General features: G+C 46.3%; 9 non-coding genes across 9 annotated transcripts; all 9 read left to right on the top strand.

Moving 5' to 3' along the window:
* The first annotated feature begins 768 nt into the window (after nt 1–768).
* On the top strand, nt 769–959 carry LOC130329741 (U2 spliceosomal RNA). The gene has a single exon (XR_008873242.1). It is a non-coding gene; the product is annotated as a U2 spliceosomal RNA (small nuclear RNA).
* Nucleotides 960–3033: 2074 nt separating this feature from the next.
* On the top strand, nt 3034–3224 carry LOC130329740 (U2 spliceosomal RNA). The gene has a single exon (XR_008873241.1). It is a non-coding gene; the product is annotated as a U2 spliceosomal RNA (small nuclear RNA).
* Nucleotides 3225–5314: 2090 nt separating this feature from the next.
* LOC130329731 (U2 spliceosomal RNA) lies at nt 5315–5505 on the top strand. The gene has a single exon (XR_008873240.1). It is a non-coding gene; the product is annotated as a U2 spliceosomal RNA (small nuclear RNA).
* Nucleotides 5506–7593: 2088 nt separating this feature from the next.
* LOC130329719 (U2 spliceosomal RNA) lies at nt 7594–7784 on the top strand. The gene has a single exon (XR_008873233.1). It is a non-coding gene; the product is annotated as a U2 spliceosomal RNA (small nuclear RNA).
* A 2091-nt stretch (nt 7785–9875) lies between these two features.
* Nucleotides 9876–10066, top strand: LOC130329700 (U2 spliceosomal RNA). The gene has a single exon (XR_008873220.1). It is a non-coding gene; the product is annotated as a U2 spliceosomal RNA (small nuclear RNA).
* Nucleotides 10067–12135: 2069 nt separating this feature from the next.
* LOC130329707 (U2 spliceosomal RNA) lies at nt 12136–12326 on the top strand. The gene has a single exon (XR_008873223.1). It is a non-coding gene; the product is annotated as a U2 spliceosomal RNA (small nuclear RNA).
* A 2112-nt stretch (nt 12327–14438) lies between these two features.
* Nucleotides 14439–14629, top strand: LOC130329694 (U2 spliceosomal RNA). Its single transcript, XR_008873215.1, has one exon. It is a non-coding gene; the product is annotated as a U2 spliceosomal RNA (small nuclear RNA).
* Nucleotides 14630–16704: 2075 nt separating this feature from the next.
* On the top strand, nt 16705–16895 carry LOC130329682 (U2 spliceosomal RNA). The gene has a single exon (XR_008873204.1). It is a non-coding gene; the product is annotated as a U2 spliceosomal RNA (small nuclear RNA).
* A 2080-nt stretch (nt 16896–18975) lies between these two features.
* On the top strand, nt 18976–19166 carry LOC130329670 (U2 spliceosomal RNA). The gene has a single exon (XR_008873193.1). It is a non-coding gene; the product is annotated as a U2 spliceosomal RNA (small nuclear RNA).
* Nucleotides 19167–19766: the final 600 nt, after the last annotated feature.

Genomic DNA, 19766 nt, shown 5'->3' with positions numbered 1-19766 from the left:
TACCACTGACATCACTAGGTGTAAACAACATCTCTCCTTTGCTGTGTATGTGACTATGGAGCTGTTTGGTGATGTCGTCTATTATGGCCTTCATAGAAGCAACAGGAGATTGTTGCATCCATCTAGAACCCTCAGAACTACAGTGCTATGATGTCACTCACTTCCACAGGCCTTGCAGAGTGTAAACAACAACAACCCAGCTTTGTTGTGTATGTAACCATAGGGATTTGTGATGTCACCTAGAACCTTCACAGCAGCGACAGCTTTATGAGGAGCATCAGCACTGCTCTGCCTGAGCAGAACCATCACCGCCATAGGTTGTCAAATAACCCGGGTTTAACCCACACAGGTAAGTCCAATGGGGTGCAGGCATGTCCTCTATGCTTACAGCTTCCCGTGGGTGTTGGTTTGATACCGTTTGGGGACAGCCAAGGAGGCATCTGCAGGCAACAAAGGTAGGTGTGTGCTTGTGTGTGTGTTTCCTATGCAGATCCTAAGCCCAGTGTCACATGCAAGTAGGAGGAGTAAGAAGGGTTCCTGGCAAATCCGGGTTATGGATTGCATTTAAAAAGGCCCCGTGGGAGTGCAATGGGCCCCTGTCTTGCTGCTTAGCAATAATGGTATGGGTTTAGGTTCTGCTGTGTGTACTGGTGGTTGACTGCCCCCCAGCCCAGAGTGTGCATGGAAAATTGTCTGGCAGCCTCCCTGACAGCAAGCAGTGATAGTGCCCATGAAGGGCACCTTGTTGGGCCCGCCCCTTTCACGGTTATCGCTTCTCGGCCTTTTGGCTAAGATCAAGTGTAGTATCTGTTCTTATCAGTTTAATATCTGATACGTCCCCTATCTGGGGACCATATATTAAATGGATTTTTGAGAACGGGGGCCGATTTCGAAGCTTGCTTCCGTCGCCCTATGCATTGACCCGATATGGCAGTATCTTCGGGTACAGTGCACCACCCCCTTACAGGGTTAAAAAGAAAGATTCCTACTTTCATTGCTACCTGCTTGCTGGCTAGCCAGCTAGCCAGCCCTGTGGGCCTTGCTGCTGCTGCAGCCAAAAAACAAAAGGTGGTGCTTCTGCTGCTTCTGCTTCTGCTTGTGTCTGGCCACTGTTGGAGCGTCCAGGCACAGGACTTCTGCTGCTGCTGACTAAATGGCCTCCTTAATTGGATCATTTGAGTAGCCAGCACACCTGTGCAGGTAGGGCATGACATGATAGGCAGCTGCCTTGATAGCGGGTGGGTGCTGAATGTTCCTAATTGACAAAATAAGATTAATGCTTATGAAGAAATATAAAATCTCATCCCTTCCCCAATATCGCGCCACACCCCTACCCCTTAATTCCCTGGTTGAACTTGATGGACATATGTCTTTTTTCGACCGTACTAACTATGTAACTATGTAACATAACATGGGGGGGGGGTCTCCTGGCTGTTCACACAGGTGTGTCATTGCTGTACATTGACCATGCATTGCTTCTGTGGTATTGCAAAGGCAAAGACAAATGCTTCCAGCCATCCATTGCACTAATGGATTGGTCATCAGCTGGCTGTCTATGTCCCGCATCAATATAGACCAAAGTACAGAGGGTTAGGCTATGCTATTGTGCACCTACCTGATGCATCAGAAGGTGCGAGGCCCTTGCTAAATTCTGTGCACAGACTTTGAGATCTATACTTTAGACTGTATCTAAACCTGCTCCAACATGGACTGACATTCTGGCCTACTTTCAGCCGATGCGACTTGTCTGTCGCTGAACAGTCGCTTTTTATGTATTCAGCACCTATGTATAATGTTGTAAAAATGCTCTAGAAGCTAAAGTCGCAGAAATGTCACACATATTTGGCCTGCAACTTTCTGTGCGACAAATTCAGACAGGAAAAATCTGTATAAATCCTTAGAAAATTATCCCCCAGTGTCTCCATCTGCTGGCGGTATTGAATAAGCATTGCTGCACTGATGGGGTATGCATTAGACGAAAAAAAAGAAGAAAAAGAAGAATAATACGCCCAGAAAAGAGGCGAAAAGGAGAAAAACGTAAAAAAACGTGAAAAAAAAGTAAGAGGAAGAGAAGGGAAAAAAAGGTGGAAATGGGTTTAAAAGTGATTTCGGCGGAGAAATATATATATATATATATATATATATATATATATATATATACGCGCACACACACACATATATATAAACGTATTCTCCGTTGAGATATTGCAGCCGCTGCTGTGTCCAGGCCCAGGAGCCTTAGCACTGTGCTGTGATGTCACTCAATACCACTGACATCACTAGGTGTAAACAACATCTCTCCTTTGCTGTGTATGTGACTATGGAGCTGTTTGGTGATGTCGTCTATTATGGCCTTCATAGAAGCAACAGGAGATTGTTGCATCCATCTAGAACCCTGAGAACTACAGTGCTATGATGTCACTCACTTCCACAGGCCTTGCAGAGTGTAAACAACAACAACCCAGCTTTGTTGTGTATGTAACCATAGGGATTTGTGATGTCACCTAGAACCTTCACAGCAGCGACAGCTTTATGAGGAGCATCAGCACTGCTCTGCCTGAGCAGAACCATCACCGCCATAGGTTGTCAAATAACCCGGGTTTAACCCACACAGGTAAGTCCAATGGGGTGCAGGCATGTCCTCTATGCTTACAGCTTCCCGTGGGTGTTGGTTTGATACCGTTTGGGGACAGCCAAGGAGGCATCTGCAGGCAACAAAGGTAGGTGTGTGCTTGTGTGTGTGTTTCCTATGCAGATCCTAAGCCCAGTGTCACATGCAAGTAGGAGGAGTAAGAAGGGTTCCTGGCAAATCCGGGTTATGGATTGCATTTAAAAAGGCCCCGTGGGAGTGCAATGGGCCCCTGTCTTGCTGCTTAGCAATAATGGTATGGGTTTAGGTTCTGCTGTGTGTACTGGTGGTTGACTGCCCCCCAGCCCAGAGTGTGCATGGAAAATTGTCTGGCAGCCTCCCTGACAGCAAGCAGTGATAGTGCCCATGAAGGGCACCTTGTTGGGCCCGCCCCTTTCACGGTTATCGCTTCTCGGCCTTTTGGCTAAGATCAAGTGTAGTATCTGTTCTTATCAGTTTAATATCTGATACGTCCCCTATCTGGGGACCATATATTAAATGGATTTTTGAGAACGGGGGCCGATTTCGAAGCTTGCTTCCGTCGCCCTATGCATTGACCCGATATGGCAGTATCTTCGGGTACAGTGCACCACCCCCTTACAGGGTTAAAAAGAAAGATTCCTACTTTCATTGCTACCTGCTTGCTGGCTAGCCAGCTAGCCAGCCCTGTGGGCCTTGCTGCTGCTGCAGCCAAAAAACAAAAGGTGGTGCTGCTGCTGCTTCTGCTGCTTCTGCTTCTGCTTGTGTCTGGCCGCTGTTGGAGCGTCCAGGCACAGGACTTCTGCTGCTGCTGACTAAATGGCCTCCTTAATTGGATCATTTGAGTAGCCAGCACACCTGTGCAGGTAGGGCATGACATGATAGGCAGCTGCCTTGATAGCGGGTGGGTGCTGAATGTTCCTAATTGACAAAATAAGATTAATGCTTATGAAGAAATATAAAATCTCATCCCTTCCCCAATATCGCGCCACACCCCTACCCCTTAATTCCCTGGTTGAACTTGATGGACATATGTCTTTTTTCGACCGTACTAACTATGTAACTATGTAACATAACATGGGGGGGGGGGGGGGTCTCCTGGCTGTTCACACAGGTGTGTCATTGCTGTACATTGACCATGCATTGCTTCTGTGGTATTGCAAAGGCAAAGACAAATGCTTCCAGCCATCCATTGCACTAATGGATTGGTCATCAGCTGGTTGTCTATGTCCCGCATCAATATAGACCAAAGTACAGAGGGTTAGGCTATGCTATTGTGCACCTACCTGATGCATCAGAAGGTGCGAGGCCCTTGCTAAATTCTGTGCACAGACTTTGAGATCTATACTTTAGACTGTATCTAAACCTGCTCCAACATGGACTGACATTCTGGCCTACTTTCAGCCGATGCGACTTGTCTGTCGCTGAACAGTCGCTTTTTATGTATTCAGCACCTATGTATAATGTTGTAAAAATGCTCTAGAAGCTAAAGTCGCAGAAATGTCACACATATTTGGCCTGCAACTTTCTGTGCGACAAATTCAGACAGGAAAAATCAGTATAAATCCTTAGAAAATTATCCCCCAGTGTCTCCATCTGCTGGCGGTATTGAATAAGCATTGCTGCACTGATGGGGTATGCATTAGACGAAAAAAAAGAAGAAAAAGAAGAATAATACGCCCAGAAAAGAGGCGAAAAGGAGAAAAACGTAAAAAAACGTGAAAAAAAAGTAAGAGGAAGAGAAGGGAAAAAAAGGTGGAAATGGGTTTAAAAGTGATTTCGGCGGAGAAATATATATATATATATATATATATATATATATATATATATATACGCGCACACACACACATATATATAAACGTATTCTCCGTTGAGATATTGCAGCCGCTGCTGTGTCCAGGCCCAGGAGCCTTAGCACTGTGCTGTGATGTCACTCAATACCACTGACATCACTAGGTGTAAACAACATCTCTCCTTTGCTGTGTATGTGACTATGGAGCTGTTTGGTGATGTCGTCTATTATGGCCTTCATAGAAGCAACAGGAGATTGTTGCATCCATCTAGAACCCTCAGAACTACAGTGCTATGATGTCACTCACTTCCACAGGCCTTGCAGAGTGTAAACAACAACAACCCAGCTTTGTTGTGTATGTAACCATAGGGATTTGTGATGTCACCTAGAACCTTCACAGCAGCGACAGCTTTATGAGGAGCATCAGCACTGCTCTGCCTGAGCAGAACCATCACCGCCATAGGTTGTCAAATAACCCGGGTTTAACCCACACAGGTAAGTCCAATGGGGTGCAGGCATGTCCTCTATGCTTACAGCTTCCCGTGGGTGTTGGTTTGATACCGTTTGGGGACAGCCAAGGAGGCATCTTCAGGCAACAAAGGTAGGTGTGTGCTTGTGTGTGTGTTTCCTATGCAGATCCTAAGCCCAGTGTCACATGCAAGTAGGAGGAGTAAGAAGGGTTCCTGGCAAATCCGGGTTATGGATTGCATTTAAAAAGGCCCCATGGGAGTGCAATGGGCCCCTGTCTTGCTGCTTAGCAATAATGGTATGGGTTTAGGTTCTGCTGTGTGTACTGGTGGTTGACTGCCCCCCAGCCCAGAGTGTGCATGGAAAATTGTCTGGCAGCCTCCCTGACAGCAAGCAGTGATAGTGCCCATGAAGGGCACCTTGTTGGGCCCGCCCCTTTCACGGTTATCGCTTCTCGGCCTTTTGGCTAAGATCAAGTGTAGTATCTGTTCTTATCAGTTTAATATCTGATACGTCCCCTATCTGGGGACCATATATTAAATGGATTTTTGAGAACGGGGGCCGATTTCGAAGCTTGCTTCCGTCGCCCTATGCATTGACCCGATATGGCAGTATCTTCGGGTACAGTGCACCACCCCCTTACAGGGTTAAAAAGAAAGATTCCTACTTTCATTGCTACCTGCTTGCTGGCTAGCCAGCTAGCCAGCCCTGTGGGCATTGCTGCTGCTGCAGCCAAAAAACAAAAGGTGGTGCTGCTGCTGCTTCTGCTGCTTCTGCTTCTGCTTGTGTCTGGCCGCTGTTGGAGCGTCCAGGCACAGGACTTCTGCTGCTGCTGACTAAATGGCCTCCTTAATTGGATCATTTGAGTAGCCAGCACACCTGTGCAGGTAGGGCATGACATGATAGGCAGCTGCCTTGATAGCGGGTGTGTGCTGAATGTTCCTAATTGACAAAATAAGATTAATGCTTATGAAGAAATATAAAATCTCATCCCTTCCCCAATATCGCGCCACACCCCTACCCCTTAATTCCCTGGTTGAACTTGATGGACATATGTCTTTTTTCGACCGTACTAACTATGTAACTATGTAACATAACATGGGGGGGGGGGGGGGTCTCCTGGCTGTTCACACAGGTGTGTCATTGCTGTACATTGACCATGCATTGCTTCTGTGGTATTGCAAAGGCAAAGACAAATGCTTCCAGCCATCCATTGCACTAATGGATTGGTCATCAGCTGGCTGTCTATGTCCCGCATCAATATAGACCAAAGTACAGAGGGTTAGGCTATGCTATTGTGCACCTACCTGATGCATCAGAAGGTGCGAGGCCCTTGCTAAATTCTGTGCACAGACTTTGAGATCTATACTTTAGACTGTATCTAAACCTGCTCCAACATGGACTGACATTCTGGCCTACTTTCAGCCGATGCGACTTGTCTGTCGCTGAACAGTCGCTTTTTATGTATTCAGCACCTATGTATAATGTTGTAAAAATGCTCTAGAAGCTAAAGTCGCAGAAATGTCACACATATTTGGCCTGCAACTTTCTGTGCGACAAATTCAGACAGGAAAAATCAGTATAAATCCTTAGAAAATTATCCCCCAGTGTCTCCATCTGCTGGCGGTATTGAATAAGCATTGCTGCACTGATGGGGTATGCATTAGACGAAAAAAAAGAAGAAAAAGAAGAATAATACGCCCAGAAAAGAGGCGAAAAGGAGAAAAACGTAAAAAAACGTGAAAAAAAAGTAAGAGGAAGAGAAGGGAAAAAAAGGTGGAAATGGGTTTAAAAGTGATTTCGGCGGAGAAATATATATATATATATATATATATATATATATATATATATACGCGCACACACACACATATATATAAACGTATTCTCCGTTGAGATATTGCAGCCGCTGCTGTGTCCAGGCCCAGGAGCCTTAGCACTGTGCTGTGATGTCGCTCAATACCACTGACATCACTAGGTGTAAACAACATCTCTCCTTTGCTGTGTATGTGACTATGGAGCTGTTTGGTGATGTCGTCTATTATGGCCTTCATAGAAGCAACAGGAGATTGTTGAATCCATCTAGAACCCTCAGAACTACAGTGCTATGATGTCACTCACTTCCACAGGCCTTGCAGAGTGTAAACAACAACAACCCAGCTTTGTTGTGTATGTAACCATAGGGATTTGTGATGTCACCTAGAACCTTCACAGCAGCGACAGCTTTATGAGGAGCATCAGCACTGCTCTGCCTGAGCAGAACCATCACCGCCATAGGTTGTCAAATAACCCGGGTTTAACCCACACAGGTAAGTCCAATGGGGTGCAGGCATGTCCTCTATGCTTACAGCTTCCCGTGGGTGTTGGTTTGATACCGTTTGGGGACAGCCAAGGAGGCATCTGCAGGCAACAAAGGTAGGTGTGTGCTTGTGTGTGTGTTTCCTATGCAGATCCTAAGCCCAGTGTCACATGCAAGTAGGAGGAGTAAGAAGGGTTCCTGGCAAATCCGGGTTATGGATTGCATTTAAAAAGGCCCCGTGGGAGTGCAATGGGCCCCTGTCTTGCTGCTTAGCAATAATGGTATGGGTTTAGGTTCTGCTGTGTGTACTGGTGGTTGACTGCCCCCCAGCCCAGAGTGTGCATGGAAAATTGTCTGGCAGCCTCCCTGACAGCAAGCAGTGATAGTGCCCATGAAGGGCACCTTGTTGGGCCCGCCCCTTTCACGGTTATCGCTTCTCGGCCTTTTGGCTAAGATCAAGTGTAGTATCTGTTCTTATCAGTTTAATATCTGATACGTCCCCTATCTGGGGACCATATATTAAATGGATTTTTGAGAACGGGGGCCGATTTCGAAGCTTGCTTCCGTCGCCCTATGCATTGACCCGATATGGCAGTATCTTCGGGTACAGTGCACCACCCCCTTACAGGGTTAAAAAGAAAGATTCCTACTTTCATTGCTACCTGCTTGCTGGCTAGCCAGCTAGCCAGCCCTGTGGGCCTTGCTGCTGCTGCAGCCAAAAAACAAAAGGTGGTGCTGCTGCTGCTTCTGCTGCTTCTGCTTCTGCTTGTGTCTGGCCGCTGTTGGAGCGTCCAGGCACAGGACTTCTGCTGCTGCTGACTAAATGGCCTCCTTAATTGGATCATTTGAGTAGCCAGCACACCTGTGCAGGTAGGGCATGACATGATAGGCAGCTGCCTTGATAGCGGGTGGGTGCTGAATGTTCCTAATTGACAAAATAAGATTAATGCTTATGAAGAAATATAAAATCTCATCCCTTCCCCAATATCGCGCCACACCCCTACCCCTTAATTCCCTGGTTGAACTTGATGGACATATGTCTTTTTTCGACCGTACTAACTATGTAACTATGTAACATAACATGGGGGGGGGGGGGGGGTCTCCTGGCTGTTCACACAGGTGTGTCATTGCTGTACATTGACCATGCATTGCTTCTGTGGTATTGCAAAGGCAAAGACAAATGCTTCCAGCCATCCATTGCACTAATGGATTGGTCATCAGCTGGCTGTCTATGTCCCGCATCAATATAGACCAAAGTACAGAGGGTTAGGCTATGCTATTGTGCACCTACCTGATGCATCAGAAGGTGCGAGGCCCTTGCTAAATTCTGTGCACAGACTTTGAGATCTATACTTTAGACTGTATCTAAACCTGCTCCAACATGGACTGACATTCTGGCCTACTTTCAGCCGATGCGACTTGTCTGTCGCTGAACAGTCGCTTTTTATGTATTCAGCACCTATGTATAATGTTGTAAAAATGCTCTAGAAGCTAAAGTCGCAGAAATGTCACACATATTTGGCCTGCAACTTTCTGTGCGACAAATTCAGACAGGAAAAATCAGTATAAATCCTTAGAAAATTATCCCCCAGTGTCTCCATCTGCTGGCTGTATTGAATAAGCATTGCTGCACTGATGGGGTATGCATTAGACGAAAAAAAAGAAGAAAAAGAAGAATAATACGCCCAGAAAAGAGGCGAAAAGGAGAAAAACGTAAAAAAACGTGAAAAAAAAGTAAGAGGAAGAGAAGGGAAAAAAAGGTGGAAATGGGTTTAAAAGTGATTTCGGCGGAGAAATATATATATATATATATATATATATATATATATATATATATACGCGCACACACACACATATATATAAACGTATTCTCCGTTGAGATATTGCAGCCGCTGCTGTGTCCAGGCCCAGGAGCCTTAGCACTGTGCTGTGATGTCACTCAATACCACTGACATCACTAGGTGTAAACAACATCTCTCCTTTGCTCTGTATGTGACTATGGAGCTGTTTGGTGATGTTGTCTATTATGGCCTTCATAGAAGCAACAGGAGATTGTTGCATCCATCTAGAACCCTCAGAACTACAGTGCTATGATGTCACTCACTTCCACAGGCCTTGCAGAGTGTAAACAACAACAACCCAGCTTTGTTGTGTATGTAACCATAGGGATTTGTGATGTCACCTAGAACCTTCACAGCAGCGACAGCTTTATGAGGAGCATCAGCACTGCTCTGCCTGAGCAGAACCATCACCGCCATAGGTTGTCAAATAACCCGGGTTTAACCCACACAGGTAAGTCCAATGGGGTGCAGGCATGTCCTCTATGCTTACAGCTTCCCGTGGGTGTTGGTTTGATACCGTTTGGGGACAGCCAAGGAGGCATCTGCAGGCAACAAAGGTAGGTGTGTGCTTGTGTGTGTGTTTCCTATGCAGATCCTAAGCCCAGTGTCACATGCAAGTAGGAGGAGTAAGAAGGGTTCCTGGCAAATCCGGGTTATGGATTGCATTTAAAAAGGCCCCGTGGGAGTGCAATGGGCCCCTGTCTTGCTGCTTAGCAATAATGGTATGGGTTTAGGTTCTGCTGTGTGTACTGGTGGTTGACTGCCCCCCAGCCCAGAGTGTGCATGGAAAATTGTCTGGCAGCCTCCCTGACAGCAAGCAGTGATAGTGCCCATGAAGGGCACCTTGTTGGGCCCGCCCCTTTCACGGTTATCGCTTCTCGGCCTTTTGGCTAAGATCAAGTGTAGTATCTGTTCTTATCAGTTTAATATCTGATACGTCCCCTATCTGGGGACCATATATTAAATGGATTTTTGAGAACGGGGGCCGATTTCGAAGCTTGCTTCCGTCGCCATATGCATTGACCCGATATGGCAGTATCTTCGGGTACAGTGCACCACCCCCTTACAGGGTTAAAAAGAAAGATTCCTACTTTCATTGCTACCTGCTTGCTGGCTAGCCAGCTAGCCAGCCCTGTGGGCCTTGCTGCTGCTGCAGCCAAAAAACAAAAGGTGGTGCTGCTGCTGCTTCTGCTGCTTCTGCTTCTGCTTGTGTCTGGCCGCTGTTGGAGCGTCCAGGCACAGGACTTCTGCTGCTGCTGACTAAATGGCCTCCTTAATTGGATCATTTGAGTAGCCAGCACACCTGTGCAGGTAGGGCATGACATGATAGGCAGCTGCCTTGATAGCGGGTGGGTGCTGAATGTTCCTAATTGACAAAATAAGATTAATGCTTATGAAGAAATATAAAATCTCATCCCTTCCCCAATATCGCGCCACACCCCTACCCCTTAATTCCCTGGTTGAACTTGATGGACATATGTCTTTTTTCGACCGTACTAACTATGTAACTATGTAACATAACATGGGGGGGGGGGGGGGGGGTCTCCTGGCTGTTCACACAGGTGTGTCATTGCTGTACATTGACCATGCATTGCTTCTGTGGTATTGCAAAGGCAAAGACAAATGCTTCCAGCCATCCATTGCACTAATGGATTGGTCATCAGCTGGCTGTCTATGTCCCGCATCAATATAGACCAAAGTACAGAGGGTTAGGCTATGCTATTGTGCACCTACCTGATGCATCAGAAGGTGCGAGGCCCTTGCTAAATTCTGTGCACAGACTTTGAGATCTATACTTTGAACTGTATCTAAACCTGCTCCAACATGGACTGACATTCTGGCCTACTTTCAGCCGATGCGACTTGTCTGTCGCTGAACAGTCGCTTTTTATGTATTCAGCACCTATGTATAATGTTGTAAAAATGCTCTAGAAGCTAAAGTCGCAGAAATGTCACACATATTTGGCCTGCAACTTTCTGTGCGACAAATCCAGACAGGAAAAATCAGTATAAATCCTTAGAAAATTATCCCCCAGTGTCTCCATCTGCTGGCGGTATTGAATAAGCATTGCTGCACTGATGGGGTATGCATTAGACGAAAAAAAAGAAGAAAAAGAAGAATAATACGCCCAGAAAAGAGGCGAAAAGGAGAAAAACGTAAAAAAACGTGAAAAAAAAGTAAGAGGAAGAGAAGGGAAAAAAAGGTGGAAATGGGCTTAAAAGTGATTTCGGCGGAGAAATATATATATATATATATACGCGCACACACACACATATATATAAACGTATTCTCCGTTGAGATATTGCAGCCGCTGCTGTGTCCAGGCCCAGGAGCCTTAGCACTGTGCTGTGATGTCACTCAATACCACTGACATCACTAGGTGTAAACAACATCTCTCCTTTGCTGTGTATGTGACTATGGAGCTGTTTGGTGATGTCGTCTATTATGGCCTTCATAGAAGCAACAGGAGATTGTTGCATCCATCTAGAACCCTCAGAACTACAGTGCTATGATGTCACTCACTTCCACAGGCCTTGCAGAGTGTAAACAACAACAACCCAGCTTTGTTGTGTATGTAACCATAGGGATTTGTGATGTCACCTAGAACCTTCACAGCAGCGACAGCTTTATGAGGAGCATCAGCACTGCTCTGCCTGAGCAGAACCATCACCGCCATAGGTTGTCAAATAACCCGGGTTTAACCCACACAGGTAAGTCCAATAGGGTGCAGGCATGTCCTCTATGCTTACAGCTTCCCGTGGGTGTTGGTTTGATACCGTTTGGGGACAGCCAAGGAGGCATCTGCAGGCAACAAAGGTAGGTGTGTGCTTGTGTGTGTGTTTCCTATGCAGATCCTAAGCCCAGTGTCACATGCAAGTAGGAGGAGTAAGAAGGGTTCCTGGCAAATCCGGGTTATGGATTGCATTTAAAAAGGCCCCGTGGGAGTGCAATGGGCCCCTGTCTTGCTGCTTAGCAATAATGGTATGGGTTTAGGTTCTGCTGTGTGTACTGGTGGTTGACTGCCCCCCAGCCCAGAGTGTGCATGGAAAATTGTTTGGCAGCCTCCCTGACAGCAAGCAGTGATAGTGCCCATGAAGGGCACCTTGTTGGGCCCGCCCCTTTCACGGTTATCGCTTCTCGGCCTTTTGGCTAAGATCAAGTGTAGTATCTGTTCTTATCAGTTTAATATCTGATACGTCCCCTATCTGGGGACCATATATTAAATGGATTTTTGAGAACGGGGGCCGATTTCGAAGCTTGCTTCCGTCGCCCTATGCATTGACCCGATATGGCAGTATCTTCGGGTACAGTGCACCACCCCCTTACAGGGTTAAAAAGAAAGATTCCTACTTTCATTGCTACCTGCTTGCTGGCTAGCCAGCTAGCCAGCCCTGTGGGCCTTGCTGCTGCTGCAGCCAAAAAACAAAAGGTGGTGCTGCTGCTGCTTCTGCTGCTTCTGCTTCTGCTTGTGTCTGGCCGCTGTTGGAGCGTCCAGGCACAGGACTTCTGCTGCTGCTGACTAAATGGCCTCCTTAATTGGATCATTTGAGTAGCCAGTACACCTGTGCAGGTAGGGCATGACATAATAGGCAGCTGCCTTGATAGCGGGTGGGTGCTGAATGTTCCTAATTGACAAAATAAGATTAATGCTTATGAAGAAATATAAAATCTCACCCCTTCCCCAATATCGCGCCACACCCCTACCCCTTAATTCCCTGGTTGAACTTGATGGACATATGTCTTTTTTCGACCGTACTAACTATGTAACTATGTAACTATGTAACTATGTAACTATGTAACATAACATGGGGGGGGGGGGGTCTCCTGGCTGTTCACACAGGTTTGTCATTGCTGTACATTGACCATGCATTGCTTCTGTGGTATTGCAAAGGCAAAGACAAATGCTTCCAGCCATCCATTGCACTAATGGATTGGTCATCAGCTGGCTGTCTATGTCCCGCATCAATATAGACCAAAGTACAGAGGGTTAGGCTATGCTATTGTGCACCTACCTGATGCATCAGAAGGTGCGAGGCCCTTGCTAAATTCTGTGCACAGACTTTGAGATCTATACTTTAGACTGTATCTAAACCTGCTCCAACATGGACTGACATTCTGGCCTACTTTCAGCCGATGCGACTTGTCTGTCGCTGAACAGTCGCTTTTTATGTATTCAGCACCTATGTATAATGTTGTAAAAATGCTCTAGAAGTTAAAGTCTCAGAAATGTCACACATATTTGGCCTGCAACTTTCTGTGCGACAAATTCAGACAGGAAAAATCAGTATAAATCCTTAGAAAATTATCCCCCAGTGTCTCCATCTGCTGGCGGTATTGAATAAGCATTGCTGCACTGATGGGGTATGCATTAGACGAAAAAAAAGAAGAAAAAGAAGAATAATACGCCCAGAAAAGAGGCGAAAAGGAGAAAAACGTAAAAAAACGTGAAAAAAAAGTAAGAGGAAGAGAAGGGAAAAAAAGGTGGAAATGGGTTTAAAAGTGATTTCGGCGGAGAAATATATATATATATATATATATATATATATATATATATATATACGCGCACACACACACATATATATAAACGTATTCTCCGTTGAGATATTGCAGCCGCTGCTGTGTCCAGGCCCAGGAGCCTTAGCACTGTGCTGTGATGTCACTCAATACCACTGACATCACTAGGTGTAAACAACATCTCTCCTTTGCTGTGTATGTGACTATGGAGCTGTTTGGTGATGTCGTCTATTATGGCCTTCATAGAAGCAACAGGAGATTGTTGCATCCATCTAGAACCCTCAGAACTACAGTGCTATGATGTCACTCACTTCCACAGGCCTTGCAGAGTGTAAACAACAACAACCCAGCTTTGTTGTGTATGTAACCATAGGGATTTGTGATGTCACCTAGAACCTTCACAGCAGCGACAGCTTTATGAGGAGCATCAGCACTGCTCTGCCTGAGCAGAACCATCACCGCCATAGGTTGTCAAATAACCCGGGTTTAACCCACACAGGTAAGTCCAATGGGGTGCAGGCATGTCCTCTATGCTTACAGCTTCCCGTGGGTGTTGGTTTGATACCGTTTGGGGACAGCCAAGGAGGCATCTGCAGGCAACAAAAGTAGGTGTGTGCTTGTGTGTGTGTTTCCTATGCAGATCCTAAGCCCAGTGTCACATGCAAGTAGGAGGAGTAAGAAGGGTTCCTGGCAAATCCGGGTTATGGATTGCATTTAAAAAGGCCCCGTGGGAGTGCAATGGGCCCCTGTCTTGCTGCTTAGCAATAATGGTATGGGTTTAGGTTCTGCTGTGTGTACTGGTGGTTGACTGCCCCCCAGCCCAGAGTGTGCATGGAAAATTGTCTGGCAGCCTCCCTGACAGCAAGCAGTGATAGTGCCCATGAAGGGCACCTTGTTGGGCCCGCCCCTTTCACGGTTATCGCTTCTCGGCCTTTTGGCTAAGATCAAGTGTAGTATCTGTTCTTATCAGTTTAATATCTGATACGTCCCCTATCTGGGGACCATATATTAAATGGATTTTTGAGAACGGGGGCCGATTTCGAAGCTTGCTTCCGTCGCCCTATGCATTGACCCGATATGGCAGTATCTTCGGGTACAGTGCACCACCCCCTTACAGGGTTAAAAAGAAAGATTCCTACTTTCATTGCTACCTGCTTGCTGGCTAGCCAGCTAGCCAGCCCTGTGGGCCTTGCTGCTGCTGCAGCCAAAAAACAAAAGGTGGTGCTGCTGCTGCTTCTGCTGCTTCTGCTTCTGCTTGTGTCTGGCCGCTGTTGGAGCGTCCAGGCACAGGACTTCTGCTGCTGCTGACTAAATGGCCTCCTTAATTGGATCATTTGAGTAGCCAGCACACCTGTGCAGGTAGGGCATGACATGATAGGCAGCTGCCTTGATAGCGGGTGGGTGCTGAATGTTCCTAATTGACAAAATAAGATTAATGCTTATGAAGAAATATAAAATCTCATCCCTTCCCCAATATCGCGCCACACCCCTACCCCTTAATTCCCTGGTTGAACTTGATGGACATATGTCTTTTTTCGACCGTACTAACTATGTAACTATGTAACATAACATGGGGGGGGGGGGGGTCTCCTGGCTGTTCACACAGGTGTGTCATTGCTGTACATTGACCATGCATTGCTTCTGTGGTATTGCAAAGGCAAAGACAAATGCTTCCAGCCATCCATTGCACTAATGGATTGGTCATCAGCTGGCTGTCTATGTCCCGCATCAATATAGACCAAAGTACAGAGGGTTAGGCTATGCTATTGTGCACCTACCTGATGCATCAGAAGGTGCGAGGCCCTTGCTAAATTCTGTGCACAGACTTTGAGATCTATACTTTAGACTGTATCTAAACCTGCTCCAACATGGACTGACATTCTGGCCTACTTTCAGCCGATGCGACTTGTCTGTCGCTGAACAGTCGCTTTTTATGTATTCAGCACCTATGTATAATGTTGTAAAAATGCTCTAGAAGCTAAAGTCGCAGAAATGTCACACATATTTGGCCTGCAACTTTCTGTGCGACAAATTCAGACAGGAAAAATCAGTATAAATCCTTAGAAAATTATCCCCCAGTGTCTCCATCTGCTGGCGGTATTGAATAAGCATTGCTGCACTGATGGGGTATGCATTAGACGAAAAAAAAGAAGAAAAAGAAGAATAATACGCCCAGAAAAGAGGCGAAAAGGAGAAAAACGTAAAAAAACGTGAAAAAAAAGTAAGAGGAAGAGAAGGGAAAAAAAGGTGGAAATGGGTTTAAAAGTGATTTCGGCGGAGAAATATATATATATATATATATATATATATACGCGCACACACACACATATATATAAACGTATTCTCCGTTGAGATATTGCAGCCGCTGCTGTGTCCAGGCCCAGGAGCCTTAGCACTGTGCTGTGATGTCACTCAATACCACTGACATCACTAGGTGTAAACAACATCTCTCCTTTGCTGTGTATGTGACTATGGAGCTGTTTGGTGATGTCGTCTATTATGGCCTTCATAGAAGCAACAGGAGATTGTTGCATCCATCTAGAACCCTCAGAACTACAGTGCTATGATGTCACTCACTTCCACAGGCCTTGCAGAGTGTAAACAACAACAACCCAGCTTTGTTGTGTATGTAACCATAGGGATTTGTGATGTCACCTAGAACCTTCACAGCAGCGACAGCTTTATGAGGAGCATCAGCACTGCTCTGCCTGAGCAGAACCATCACCGCCATAGGTTGTCAAATAACCCGGGTTTAACCCACACAGGTAAGTCCAATGGGGTGCAGGCATGTCCTCTATGCTTACAGCTTCCCGTGGGTGTTGGTTTGATACCGTTTGGGGACAGCCAAGGAGGCATCTGCAGGCAACAAAGGTAGGTGTGTGCTTGTGTGTGTGTTTCCTATGCAGATCCTAAGCCCAGTGTCACATGCAAGTAGGAGGAGTAAGAAGGGTTCCTGGCAAATCCGGGTTATGGATTGCATTTAAAAAGGCCCCGTGGGAGTGCAATGGGCCCCTGTCTTGCTGCTTAGCAATAATGGTATGGGTTTAGGTTCTGCTGTGTGTACTGGTGGTTGACTGCCCCCCAGCCCAGAGTGTGCATGGAAAATTGTCTGGCAGCCTCCCTGACAGCAAGCAGTGATAGTGCCCATGAAGGGCACCTTGTTGGGCCCGCCCCTTTCACGGTTATCGCTTCTCGGCCTTTTGGCTAAGATCAAGTGTAGTATCTGTTCTTATCAGTTTAATATCTGATACGTCCCCTATCTGGGGACCATATATTAAATGGATTTTTGAGAACGGGGGCCGATTTCGAAGCTTGCTTCCGTCGCCCTATGCATTGACCCGATATGGCAGTATCTTCGGGTACAGTGCACCACCCCCTTACAGGGTTAAAAAGAAAGATTCCTACTTTCATTGCTACCTGCTTGCTGGCTAGCCAGCTAGCCAGCCCTGTGGGCCTTGCTGCTGCTGCAGCCAAAAAACAAAAGGTGGTGCTGCTGCTGCTTCTGCTGCTTCTGCTTCTGCTTGTGTCTGGCCGCTGTTGGAGCGTCCAGGCACAGGACTTCTGCTGCTGCTGACTAAATGGCCTCCTTAATTGGATCATTTGAGTAGCCAGCACACCTGCGCAGGTAGGGCATGACATGATAGGCAGCTGCCTTGATAGCGGGTGGGTGCTGAATGTTCCTAATTGACAAAATAAGATTAATGCTTATGAAGAAATATAAAATCTCATCCCTTCCCCAATATCGCGCCACACCCCTACCCCTTAATTCCCTGGTTGAACTTGATGGACATATGTCTTTTTTCGACCGTACTAACTATGTAACTATGTAACATAACATGGGGGGGGGGGGGTCTCCTGGCTGTTCACACAGGTGTGTCATTGCTGTACATTGACCATGCATTGCTTCTGTGGTATTGCAAAGGCAAAGACAAATGCTTCCAGCCATCCATTGCACTAATGGATTGGTCATCAGCTGGCTGTCTATGTCCCGCATCAATATAGACCAAAGTACAGAGGGTTAGGCTATGCTATTGTGCACCTACCTGATGCATCAGAAGGTGCGAGGCCCTTGCTAAATTCTGTGCACAGACTTTGAGATCTATACTTTAGACTGTATCTAAACCTGCTCCAACATGGACTGACATTCTGGCCTACTTTCAGCCGATGCGACTTGTCTGTCGCTGAACAGTCGCTTTTTATGTATTCAGCACCTATGTATAATGTTGTAAAAATGCTCTAGAAGCTAAAGTCGCAGAAATGTCACACATATTTGGCCTGCAACTTTCTGTGCGACAAATTCAGACAGGAAAAATCAGTATAAATCCTTAGAAAATTATCCCCCAGTGTCTCCATCTGCTGGCGGTATTGAATAAGCATTGCTGCACTGATGGGGTATGCATTAGACGAAAAAAAAGAAGAAAAAGAAGAAGAATACGCCCAGAAAAGAGGCGAAAAGGAGAAAAACTTAAAAAAACGTGAAAAAAAAGTAAGAGGAAGAGAAGGGAAAAAAAGGTGGAAATGGGTTTAAAAGTGATTTCGGCGGAGAAATATATATATATATATATATATATATATATATATACGCGCACACACACACATATATATAAACGTATTCTCCGTTGAGATATTGCAGCCGCTGCTGTGTCCAGGCCCAGGAGCCTTAGCACTGTGCTGAGATGTCACTCAATACCACTGACATCACTAGGTGTAAACAACATCTCTCCTTTGCTGTGTATGTGACTATGGAGCTGTTTGGTGATGTCGTCTATTATGGCCTTCATAGAAGCAACAGGAGATTGTTGCATCCATCTAGAACCCTCAGAACTACAGTGCTATGATGTCACTCACTTCCACAGGCCTTGCAGAGTGTAAACAACAACAACCCAGCTTTGTTGTGTATGTAACCATAGGGATTTGTGATGTCACCTAGAACCTTCACAGCAGCGACAGCTTTATGAGGAGCATCAGCACTGCTCTGCCTGAGCAGAACCATCACCGCCATAGGTTGTCAAATAACCCGGGTTTAACCCACACAGGTAAGTCCAATGGGGTGCAGGCATGTCCTCTATGCTTACAGCTTCCCGTGGGTGTTGGTTTGATACCGTTTGGGGACAGCCAAGGAGGCATCTGCAGGCAACAAAGGTAGGTGTGTGCTTGTGTGTGTGTTTCCTATGCAGATCCTAAGCCCAGTGTCACATGCAAGTAGGAGGAGTAAGAAGGGTTCCTGGCAAATCCGGGTTATGGATTGCATTTAAAAAGGCCCCGTGGGAGTGCAATGGGCCCCTGTCTTGCTGCTTAGCAATAATGGTATGGGTTTAGGTTCTGCTGTGTGTACTGGTGGTTGACTGCCCCCCAGCCCAGAGTGTGCATGGAAAATTGTCTGGCAGCCTCCCTGACAGCAAGCAGTGATAGTGCCCATGAAGGGCACCTTGTTGGGCCCGCCCCTTTCACGGTTATCGCTTCTCGGCCTTTTGGCTAAGATCAAGTGTAGTATCTGTTCTTATCAGTTTAATATCTGATACGTCCCCTATCTGGGGACCATATATTAAATGGATTTTTGAGAACGGGGGCCGATTTCGAAGCTTGCTTCCGTCGCCCTATGCATTGACCCGATATGGCAGTATCTTCGGGTACAGTGCACCACCCCCTTACAGGGTTAAAAAGAAAGATTCCTACTTTCATTGCTACCTGCTTGCTGGCTAGCCAGCTAGCCAGCCCTGTGGGCCTTGCTGCTGCTGCAGCCAAAAAACAAAAGGTGGTGCTGCTGCTGCTTCTGCTGCTTCTGCTTCTGCTTGTGTCTGGCCGCTGTTGGAGCGTCCAGGCACAGGACTTCTGCTGCTGCTGACTAAATGGCCTCCTTAATTGGATCATTTGAGTAGCCAGCACACCTGTGCAGGTAGGGCATGACATGATAGGCAGCTGCCTTGATAGCGGGTGGGTGCTGAATGTTCCTAATTGACAAAATAAGATTAATGCTTATGAAGAAATATAAAATCTCATCCCTTCCCCAATATCGCGCCACACCCCTACCCCTTAATTCCCTGGTTGAACTTGATGGACATATGTCTTTTTTCGACCGTACTAACTATGTAACTATGTAACATAACATGGGGGGGGGGGGGGGTCTCCTGGCTGTTCACACAGGTGTGTCATTGCTGTACATTGACCATGCATTGCTTCTGTGGTATTGCAAAGGCAAAGACAAATGCTTCCAGCCATCCATTGCACTAATGGATTGGTCATCAG

Source organism: Hyla sarda, unplaced genomic scaffold, assembly GCF_029499605.1.
Source record: "Hyla sarda isolate aHylSar1 unplaced genomic scaffold, aHylSar1.hap1 scaffold_321, whole genome shotgun sequence".
Classification (NCBI taxonomy): Eukaryota; Metazoa; Chordata; class Amphibia; order Anura; family Hylidae; genus Hyla; species Hyla sarda.
This window is presented reverse-complemented; position numbering and strand designations above follow the sequence as displayed.